The sequence below is a fragment of the Lissotriton helveticus genome, chromosome 2_1, assembly GCF_964261635.1.
Source record: "Lissotriton helveticus chromosome 2_1, aLisHel1.1, whole genome shotgun sequence".
NCBI classification, from domain to species: domain Eukaryota; kingdom Metazoa; phylum Chordata; class Amphibia; order Caudata; family Salamandridae; genus Lissotriton; species Lissotriton helveticus.
The window spans coordinates 363,322,889-363,334,984 of NC_136059.1; the positions used below are offsets into that span (position 1 = coordinate 363,322,889).

Consider the following 12,096-nt stretch of genomic DNA (forward strand, 5'->3'; position numbering starts at 1 on the left):
CACTATGGGATTAGGTTGCGCTAGTACTTCTCTTGGTCCCGGAGGAGGCACGGGCTATACCCTCTCAGGCTGATGCCGATGGGAGAGATATGGCTAAGTTCGCCATCTGATGTTGGCTTGACATGACAGACTCCCTGGGTAAGAGCGATTTCATCGTCAGTAGCCTTGTGGTGCCACGCCTGGCTGAGAACATCTGGCTTTTAAGGGAATGCCCAGGCTTCCCTCATGACTCAAAAGAATATAAGTGATGCCTAGGAATCGATAATCTATATGTTAACTAAAAGGATAAATACATTATCCCTTCCTTAGATAATTAATAATAATCAACCAATTTAGCTTACTTAAGGTAAGTTGTCTATAACCAAGGGAAATCAATGAAAAAATTTCAAAGCACATGTTTAATTTATTTTTTCTTGTTTCAATTACTTAAATGATGAAATTCTTTCTTTTTTAATCTTTTTTCATCACATATATACATACAATTACATATATATATATATATATATATATATATATATATATACACACACCATACTCATTACAGACACACACATATATGATACTCTATTTACATTATGGACAAGTGTACAGTGATGCCCTTATTCAACAAAAAGGATGCTTTCCAAAATTATAAATTGCATTCCTTCTAAACAAGATCACCCTCAAACCGCAGAGCCAAAAAAGGTGAAACGTTTACACGTCTATAATTTATTTGCTCTCTTAAATTCAAATTTTTAATTATTCTTGGCTCTTCAGGTTTGTCTTTCTATATATGTCGACGCGTTTCAGCCCTCTGACTATGGGCCTCATCAGGACTAGGGCTTTCCAGGGTCCATCTACAGAAAATAAGTTATATTTCAATATATACAATACGGACTATAGGATCATTACAAATTGTCCCCATAAGAATATCGGAACCTACTCCATTATTCTTTTAGAATGGTTTTTTATATACATATATGACTAATAAGATCCTCAGAGTGGACAGGCATCTAATGAGGTGACTAATTAAATACACCCACGTGCTCATATATATCTACAATGTGTGTGTGCTCACGAGTAAAAAAGTGGTGTGTGTCCAAAAAATAAATCACGACCCCAACATCACCACACCGTGATGACAACCAAAGAAACAGATATTACTGATTACTGCCATATAGTAAATCAGAACGAGACGCGTAGCAATGTTCAAAGATTCCTCTTGATGTAGACTGCTAGAACAAGATACAGGAGATCAAAATCCAAATATTCTCACATCGTTTACACTCAATCATTACCAAGAGTGTCACTACAGGATAACGTCAAAGAACTTACCAAGCGTTTTCTGAGTGAAGATCAAAGCTATATCTTCCTCAATATTTCAACATTCAGAGGGAACCCCTTTACATCTCCATTCTCCCTATAAAACAAGAACGCGCATATTAAATAATATTCTGTGCCTTGATATAGAATGTTCTGTACCTCCAATCTCTATATAATCTAATATGAAATGGCCATACCTTGAATATTCAACATAATACATGGGGGTTATGACCAATCAAATTCCAAATCCAATATCCGGAAGACGCCGTTCTGAAAAAAGCGAAATCCCATTAATTAGCTATCTTCGTCTCCAACACTTGTTCAAATATTCACTTCAAACAGTAATTGCCCAAAACAATGTCGAAAAATCGCCGCACACATCCTTACCTAGATAATCTAATTATTCTCTGCGTCTCAGAAGTGCCTCCGCTATCCTGCAAACTGCTTTCCGTCTCGGAAGAGAGACCACGTAGTACGGAAGCTAAACATATACTGTACCGCAATAGAAAAGGAAGGCGGACTAACACCATCTACCAACAGGTCGAAAGTGAAAGGTAACTGCCCCGAAATTTGCCGCCATCTTCTATTGTTCACACTGAACATTATTATAAAAACCACCTGGGCGAGTCGTCAGAAAATAATTGATGATCTGCTATTATAAAAATACATACAATTAAATATAAAAGAGGCTACTCAGAATAATAACCTATTTGTAAACCATCTAAATATATATAAAACACAAAACCATGTCTCGTACCTTATAACCCTTATTATGATGCCTCCACTCCTTACAATCTAGGCAAATATAATATAATACAGTTAGAAAATGTCATATATATTATCAAAATATAGCATGGTACATGTCTTCAAGTTACAGTTAGAAAACCTCATATCAATTGTCAGTTTTCCAGCAATCATTGTAAAAGAGCCCAGATCTCGTCTCTATCATTCAGGCCAGTAGACGCAGTATGGTATTTCTCGATAAGTCTCGCTTCTAGTCTGTTCATTTTCGTCTCTACATCATCAGTATTGGCATTCTCCAAAACGCATAACACTGTCCATCGTATATAATTTTCTGTATGGTCAAAAGATTAAAAATGATGTACTAACGGGGCACCTTGTACTCTGTATTTCACCCGAGATTTATGTTGTAAAAAAGCTTTTTAATCTGTTGCACTGTCTGTCCAATATAGAACTTATTGCATGGACACATAATGCAATACACAGTGTTTTTTGTATTGCAATTGGAAAAAGTTTTTTGATAATGGATCTGACCATTCAAGTCTACCTCTTTTGAGTCTCTAGTCAGTCTACAGGCCACACAATTCTGACACCGATAGTGTCCCACCACCGGAGATAAACCCAATAACCCTCTTAGGTTGGTTTCCGGGGGTTCAGCTTTCTAGCTGCTCTCACCAAATGTTGACGTACCTTTTTGCCTTTCTTAAAAGCAAATAACAGCTTGGGAATTCCTAGATGGTCTATCAATTTCCAATTTTTTTGAATCAATTTCTTTATTCTATTGGCCTTGGGGTCATAAGTCAAGACACATTTTAATGGGGTATTTTCCTCTTTCACTTTGGGTACCAACAATACCTCCCTAGGAGTGTACCATGCTCTTTTGAATGCACCTTTTACCAACCTTTTAGGGTAACCCGAGCCACTAGTTTTTCTTTTAGTTTCTCTACATTGGTAAAGTAATCTTCTCTGTTACTACCATTTCTCCTCACACGGAGGAATTGTCCATATGGTAAATTCTCCTTCAACGTGCGAGGGTGACTGCTTGTGAAATGTAAAAGCGTATTACGGTCCGTCGGTTTCGTATAGAGACTCACTTGTAGTTCTCCACTCGCATGTTGAATGTATACATCCAGAAAATGTATTTTGTTTTGATCTCTAGACAGAGTGAAATTGAATTATTGAGTTCTTGAATTTAACCAATTATGAAACTCCAAGAGACCTGTGTCCTCTCCATTCCAAATCAAACAAATGTCATCTATATAGCGACACCAAAATTCCACCTGGTTCTTAAAGGGATTGGTGTTGCTATATATCCATTTTTCTTCAAACTCAGCCATTACCAAGTTAGCTATCTCCGGGGAAAAGCTACAACCCATGGCCACTCCAGATATTTGTAAATATAGGTTTTCTTTAAAACTAAAGAAGTTATTTTTCAAACAGACCTTCGCTAAGGAAATTACAAATTCAGTGGGGACTTGATGTGGGCAATCTCTCAAATCCAAGGTGTGTCTCATCACTACCAAAGCTTCGTCTTGGGGTATGTTAGTGTATAATGATTCGATGTCAAAGGATGCCAATCGTTGTTTCTCTGTATTATATGGTAAACCTTCGACCTTTGATATAAAATCCATAGTGTCTCTAATGAATGATCGGGTGTTTTTAACCAAGGGAAACAGAAAAGTATCGATATACTTCGCTAGTGGTTCTAGTATCGAACCACAGGCGGACACTATGGGCCTCCCTGGTGGACTAGTTGTAGATTTATGTACTTTGGGTAGTACATAAATATTCGGTACTTTGTTTTGTTCACTGTTCAAGAACTCAAATTCTTTTTGACATAGAAAACCGTCTTCCAACCCCTTCTTTGTTATTTCTAAAATCTCTCCTTTTAATATAGGTGTAGGATTATTTGTCAATAGTCTGTAGTGTGTTGGGTTGGACAATTGACCCATCACTTCTAGATCATATTTGTCTTTGTCCCAAAGGACTATCCCACCCCCCCTTGTCAGCCAGTTTGATTATAACTGCCGGATTAAGGGATAGATCTTTAAGGGCTGTGAGTTCTGCCTTACTGCAGTTGGAGTTAAAAAAGATCTTTTTGGTTTGTAAAATATCCAACTCACGTAGGATTTGGTTCTCAAACAACAGGACTTCTGATGGTAGTAATATACTTTCAGGGATAAATGTGGATTTATTTCTTAACCCGCTTATGTTAGTCTGTTCTTTGTAATCACGATCCATAAAGAATGCTTTTAATCTGACTTTTCTGAGAAACTGTAGAACTTCTGTTTTTGTGTCTACTGGATTTAGCACAAAAGTTGGTACAAACGAGAGCCCATGAGAAGCTTCCCTCATGGGAAGGTATTTTTGTCTTTTTGGAGACAATGTGGACTCAGCGCTGTGCCCTTCAAGGACAGCAGGGCTGCTGCCAGGTTCCTGACCACAGAAGGGTTCTCCAACTGCATACATAACCTTCTAACCACCACCGCCAGCTAGCTTCCAGCCTTTTGGTGGCCATGGGGGCAAGTCCCATAGACCACGTGGAACAGGCAACTAGCGGTTGGGTCAGTACACCATCACCCCGGCAGTCGCTGACTTTGAGCCTCTTTAGTCCACCCTCAGACCATCATGGGCATCCGGTGGGAGGCAGGATACACCATCACCTCCCCCATTGGTCAGCAACAACTACAGATAGTCCAAAGGGGCTATTCACTCCCCAAGAAGTGCAGGTTCTCTTGGCCAAGGGAGCTATAGAGAGGCTGCCTGCATCCGAAGTAGGTTGTGTTTGTTATTTCCGCTACTTTCTGGTGCCAAAGAAGGACCGAGGACTTCATCCTATCCACCCATCCAACAAGAAGCTCACGCCCACCCAAGTTTTGTCTCCCCTAGACCCGGGAGACTGGATGGTAGCGTTGGACTTGCAAGACTATTCTCCACATCCCTGTCCTGCCAACCACAGATGCCATCTGTGGTTCCAAGTGGGCCAAGAGCATTTTCCGTTTGCTCTGCTACCTTTTGGCCTTTCCAGCGCCGCTCGGGTGTTGGTGGTGGTCACAGCTCATCTGCAGAAGGTGGAAATTTCAGTCTTCCCAAACCTCGATGACCGGCTGTTAAAGGTGGGTCAACCCCAGGACCTTGTCACCCACCTTCAGACTATGGCATGCCTTCTGCACTAACTGTGCAGTTTCAACCCTATCCTCTTGAGTGGCAAAAAGCAGGATATTCAGGCTATAATTCTGATGCTTTGTGGAAAAGTAAATTTTGCCATGTTCTGTGTCCCTACGCCTCATCCATCATATGTTATGTGTGCATGACCAATATGCATATGTTATTCCCCATGTCCGATTAATGACGCAATTCCAGTTGTGTCCACCTCTAGTATGTTAGTTTCCAGTCCTCGTGAATACTACGAATATCAGGCCTATGTAAAGTAATGTTGCCACGTTTCCCAGTGTGCACGTTATTCCATTATAAAGTCCCCGTTTCCAGGCCTCAAAAGGGCCCGGACCACGGATTCAGCTCCTGTCTCCTGAAAGCCTCGCTGAGGAGCAATACAGCCCCCACCTGTATCCTCGACCCTTCACTTACTTCCTGCCTCGCAGTGCCCGGTGCAGCCCGGCTCTGCCTCTGAGTCTGCCAAAAGTATGTTATAGTTCCAGCTATCAGTTCAGTCCTCCTCCTCTGCATTCCTAAGCTACTGAACTGCATCAATAGTTTCCGTCATTGTCTAGCCTACTCGTCTCCACGTTAGAGAAATACTGTATTAATGGTCATTTAATATTCTTCATCACGCACTACATGTAGAATAATGCATGGTCCAGTCTTAGAATCAAGTTAGCTTTTCCCCTCATGACTTCTAGTTCATATCAACATGTTCCCTAAACATTAGATACCAGATAGGGTTTAGGTACATGTCGCTCCGACCCTCCAGACTTTAGTCTCTGCTCCTAGCACAGAGTTCGTAGCCCCCAGCTTCTCCTAGTAACACGTCATTGCTAGTTTTCGCGCACCATTAGGTTAGAGGTCCCGGCTCCTTAGGTAGCCCCCTCCTATGTTTCCGCCCCATTCATGACATATTCTGTTACGTTTGCATCACATGTCTAAGTATACTCCCAGTTACACCCACTTTTACTGTTATCTCTCGCGACTGCTACGCGTCACGCCTTTCTGCTCCACCCACTGCTACGCCTACTGCAATGTAATGCTATGTGTTCGCACTATGTATATATGCCTGTGTTTTGTTATCAAATGTTAGCGCGCTCATCCCAGACCTAGCCCCAGCAGCTGCTGGGCCTCTTTTCCCCTGTTAGGCCCCAGTTGTCCTGCTGGGCCCTGTCATTCTGTTCCTATGCAGGTTGTCCTGATCCTGTCCTTATGCTGTAATAAACCTGCAGAAACTCCTACTACCTCGAATCTTGACTCTTATTTATTGAGCTATCTGTTATGCTATAAGTCTAGTCAAAAATAGGGTATTATTTATTTATTTACCACATAATGGCGCCCGAATAGGGACTTGCCCTTTCCCCACGCGTCGGTGAAGCCACGCCGACCCCCTGACCCTCTGCAGTCGTGACGGAACTCTTCTGCGCAGTGGCAGATATTTCTGCTCAAGTATCCCTCAGGCCCACGGAGGAGACGGAGGAGGCGGTCCAGCATCCGAACGAGACGGTGGAGGAACGCGGCGAGTCCCGACCAGAGCCCAAGCCGAGAGTCCAAGGTCCGAGGTATCCGGAGGCCCACCTGTAACTGAAGTCCGAAGTCCGAAGTTCGTCGTCCGTCGTCCAGTCCAGTCCGAGGCCTTCCGTTCCGTGCTGCCCGGTGAGTACCATTGCTGGGGTAGTATCTAGACAGGACCAATCTAAATTGACTCCTGGTCCGTGGGTTGGTGGTGCCCAGACTCACAAACGAAGTGTTCACCTAGGTGGATACGGGTCTTGATGTGTCCCTTTATGGGACCGGTATGTTCCGTACTGTTACAGCAGTGCATCCAGTGACTCTAGTCTGTTCCGTTCTCGAGAAAATCTGTTCTATTTCTGTTCTCAGTATTCCAGGTAATATTCTGTTCGAACTGTTATTTATAATGTTCTTCATGTAATTTACTGTTGTGGTATGAGTGCGATGTGATTTCGTGTTTTTATTGTGTATTGTATTTTTGTCCAGATTACAGTTCAGTCATGCCTATATTTTCCAAGTTACGTCAGTTAAAAACTAGAAAAGGTTTATTAGAGGAAGCAGTTCCTGTCCCGCCTAGGGACAGTCCAGGTCACTTTATGTATCAGAAACATGGCATAAGCGCCATATTGTATCTAGATTTATGGGTAGAGTATACCAAACAGTTAGAAGAAAAGTATAGATGGCCCGTATCGGGTACATGGGATGCCGAATGTATCATGCGAGTAGAAGAAGCATTATGGAAAAAGAAAGCCAGACAGTCACAGAAAGATGCCATCGAGTTATGGCGTAAAGAAGCGCATAGAAGAACGGAAAAGGAAGTCAGAAAGTCAGAGTTAAGTAGAGAATCCCAGGAACGAGCCCAAGAAAGAGAATTAATCGAGATAGGTGAACAAGTCAAAGCCGAACAGTCAGACAGACAGAGGCATGCCCTTATTAAGGGTATGTATCCTCTCCTTGCCGAAGGTTTGCCAAAAGCGACCCCAGAGGCATCTAGTAATTTCCCGCCACCATTAATTCCGACCAAGCTACGTCACAAACCGACCGCAGCCGATATTTTTATTTCGTCCTATTTGGACGACACAGTCCCCGAATATGCAAATCCTGTTCGCGCTCCGCTAGTCCCTGTAAATCAGGCACTTCCCGCTCCTCCAGACACCGGAGTACCTGTTACGGTACCCCCGGTCCAGCCTACAGTTCCATTTCCCACTCTGCCAGGACGTAGAGCCTCAGTAGACGACTCCAGTCTAGGAGCCGCAGGAGGAGCTACTCCTCAAACCCCGCCGCCACACAAGCGTATATCGGCACTCGAATTACATGCTCAAGCATCACAGCGTACTCCTAAAAGTAATAAGTCTGTTACAGAAATCAGGCAAGCCCTTAACGAATGTGTTTATGATCCAGTTCCAGGCGAATATACTATGGTTTTATATTCCTTACGTGTAAGGAGAGTGACCGAGTATCTAGTCACCTTACCGAATATGAAAGAAGATCTAGACAGAATATATCGTTTCATCCGTACAGGGGATGATCCAGAAAGTATTGGCGAGATTATGTCTCAAAGGAAAGCCGAGATTCAGCTCATGATATTAAAGTTCCTGATCAATTGTCTAATAAGAGAACAAGATTACCCGTCTAAAGATCCCGCCGAAATGAGAATCCTGACAAGGTGGAGTGATAATATAGCCGAGGGTAAGCACAAGACCGTCGGTGCCATGGAGAGTATGTACAAGAAAATCCGTAAAGAAATAGTAAGGTTACACGAACAGCGTAAAGCAGCACAAGTAAGCGAGAAAGAAAGTATCTCTGATCCTGAAGAGGAAGAGAACGAGAATCCCGCCAGAATAGCGTATGTCGGAAAATCCAGATTTCCAGATCGCCATTTACGTCTAGAACCCAAGTCTATTTTTCATCTAGCACCAGAACAAGGTTCTCTAGAACAAGTATTTCAAGCTACCGATCACATTCTGAAATCACGAGTCGGTTACAGTGAGTTAAGTACCATGCATGAACAGGAACTAGCCCGATCAGCAGTCCGATGGATTACTGATTCTACCACTTTTCCAGACGAAATAGTGGCACAAATGTTTCTGAAATTGCCCCCAGCCGAGCAGCGACTGGTGGGTATGTATATGATCCAGTACCTCATTACTCTGTATGAGGGTCAACATTCTGATCCAGGCCCGTTGCACGATATCCTGAACGAGTTACTCCAGTATAGATGGAGAGGTCTAGGTACCGATTTAATTAGTGTCATTCTAGAACAGCGCCACAAGTATAGAACGTTTCTGAACCCGCATTTTGTTCATGTCTCACCCCCAGAAAGTAAACCATTCTACATAGACAGACAGAATCCGTTACGAGAAGTCCACCCAGTCCAAGGGGCGGGTGGCGTAATGCAACGAGTGTTTGTATACACTCCGATTTCAAAGATGGAACTTCTTGAAATGAAGAAATTAATTCCCTGTCATGACAAAGATCCAGCAGGGTTCCATAGAGAATTAAAAGACATGCTCCGTATGGGAGAATACACTTACCCAGATATTATTAAAATGTTAAAGGTCCTGTTACCCGCAGGGGTGTATGAAAAGTTAAAGGAAAAAGAATGGGAGGTGGGAGAGAAAAAGATCGATTGGGCAGCTCTAGAAGCTGAAGACAAGGCACGAGTACCAGGTACCGGTCTTGGAGATAAATGTAAAGAATTACCAGAATTACTGATTCAAGTTTTACCCAGATTATTGACAACTAGGAAAGAAGACTGGGATGCAATCTCAGCCTGTAAACAGAAACAAGATGAAGACATTAGTGATTTTTATTCTAGATTTGAAAAATGTTTCAGTATTAACAGTGGTCTCAAGACAAGTAGTGAGTCATACCCTCATCTTTTCGTTACCAAATTAGTCGAGAATTCAAGTCCACAAATTAAAAATCGAGTCTTGAAAGTCGAAAGCACCTGGCAAGCGAATACCCCGTCCCAGATGCTCCAGATGCTCCAGTATCACCAGAATAGAATCAGAGAAGAGCAAGAACACGAGAGAAAACGTATGAAAGACACAAAAATGAAAGTGCTAGTTGCACAATCTGTTCCTCAAGACAGTCAGAAGAAGGGTCCGAATCAAGCCAGTCATCCTGCAGCTCCCGTTAGAGGGAACTGCAATTATTGTAAACAGCCAGGTCATTTTATAAACGAGTGTGCAGTTCTGAAACACAACATAGCTACTGGTAAGACTAAAGAAAGACCACGTCCGCCTAGACAAGAACAAGTTTCACAGATTCCTCAGCCACAGAATGCACAACAGACAGTTACAGTACCGCAGCCTATTGCTGCAACACAGCATGTCACATCACAGATGTACCAGTATGCACAGTCTGAGTATCCAGAGTACCAGTCATATTCATGAAACAGCCTAGAGAGGGAGGTAGGCTTGCCTCTCATCGAGATACCTGTAGATCAAGAAGGTCCCTATGTTCACAGTCAAGTATTAGGGAAAGATAGAAAGTTTTTGATCGATACAGGGGCAAGTAGGACCACAATTAGTCATGCCGAAGTCCCAGGGGCTCCGCTCTCAGGCTCAAGAAATGTTTCCCTTGGATTTTCAGGAAAACCAATAGTTAATGAGATATCTAAGCCAGTCACTCTAGAGGTAGGTCCATTGTCCCGTACTACTGATCTGTTACTTACTAAGTCATGTCCAGAAAATCTATTAGGCATCAAGACACTGAAAGAATTAGGTGCAGTTATTTGCTGTTCCCCAGAGGGAATACGTCTGTTCCTACGTGACTTTAAGGGTCACTATGTATTACGAGATTTTGATTCGAGATTGTCTAATGTTCCACAGCATTTATGGGCGCAAGGTCCAACTGATGTAGGTTACATGCAAATCACACCCCATCGTGTGACTCTCAAGCCAGGTGTAGTGTTACCACGAATCAGGCAGTACAGATTGCCACCTGAGGCTGTAGCAGCCTTATCCAAAATTATTGACGAGCTCATGGCTCAAGGAGTAGTTGTAGAAACTGACTCCAATGTATGTAATTCTCCGATCATTCCAGTCATGAAACGTACTGATCCAAATGCACCCCCAGTATATCGATTAGTGATTGACCTACGAGAGCTTAATAAATGTATTATTCCTCAGTATCCAGTTGTCCCAGATATCTCTTCCCTGTTAACAGCCATTGATTCCGAAGCCATGTTTTTCACTGTCATAGACCTCAAGAATGCATTTTTCAGTGTTCCAATTCATCCAGACAGTCAGTTTCTTTTCGGATTCTGTTTAAATGGAAGGAGCTATATGTTTACACGCGCTCCTCAAGGTTTCACAGAAAGTCCTAGTATTTACAGTCAAGCACTTAAGAGACAACTAGACAACATTCACATGCCAACTGACACTGCCCTGCTCCAGTATGTCGATGATCTACTGATCACAGCCCGTTCTGAATGTGCTTGCGAGCGAGCATCACTTACAGTTCTGTATTTTCTAGCCGAGATGGGGCACAAGGTGTCACCTTCGAAGCTTCAATTCTGTGTCCAGCAAGTGGTATACTTAGGACACTTGCTGTCCAAGAGGGGTAGGCAGTTGACACCCGATCGTATCCAGTTAATAGCGAGTCTTCCCCAGCCCAGAACCCAGAAGGAGGTACGTGCCTTCATCGGCCTTACTTCTTATTGTAGACAATGGATTCCCCAGTATGCATTTCTAGCCAAGCCACTGATACAGTTAACGACACAGGAGGCAGCCGTATCGACTGTCCTCCCTTGGACATCTGACCATACACTTAGTTTTAACGAGTTAAAGAAAGCCTTATGTCAAGCTCCAGTTCTAGCTACACCGAACTACAGTAAGCCTTTTACACTTTTCGTTACTGAACGGGAAGGTACAGCATTGTCTGTTCTTACACAAGATCAAGCAGGACAATACAAGCCCTGTGCTTATTTTTCGAGCACATTAGATCCAGTCGCCCAGGCGTTGCCTGCGTGCCTCAAGTCAGTTGCAGCCACAGCACTAGCTATCAGACAAAGTGATTCCATAGTTTTAGGACATTCTCTGACAGTACAAGTCCCACATTCCGTAGAAGTTCTTTTAAACCGAACACAAACTCAGCACTTGACAATTGCACGTTTAACGGGTTATGAATTAACACTGTTCCAGCCACACATAGACATTAGACGCTGCAACGTTCTGAATCCTGCTACACTGTTACCATCAGTTAATTCAAATTCTGACCCACATGATTGTGTGGAAGTAGTTAACATTACGACTAAGCCAAGACAAGACCTGACAGATATTCCGTTATCAGACCCCGACCTGACACTGTATGTGGATGGGTCATGTATGAGAACTAGTACAGGAGAACTAGTAGCCGCGTATGCAGTGACTA

The 12,096-nt window shown here is 42.9% G+C and overlaps 1 long non-coding RNA gene across 1 annotated transcript in view; it reads right to left on the reverse strand.

Moving 5' to 3' along the window:
* Positions 1-12,096, reverse strand: part of LOC144819353 (uncharacterized) — a 186,310-nt gene that overhangs the window by 9,402 nt on the left and 164,812 nt on the right. The window contains exons 2-3 of the long non-coding RNA XR_013607306.1: positions 1,500-1,572; positions 1,315-1,399 (exon numbers count right to left, since the gene is read on the reverse strand). This is a non-coding gene — a long non-coding RNA (uncharacterized LOC144819353). The remainder of the gene's footprint in view (positions 1-1,314; positions 1,400-1,499; positions 1,573-12,096) is intronic.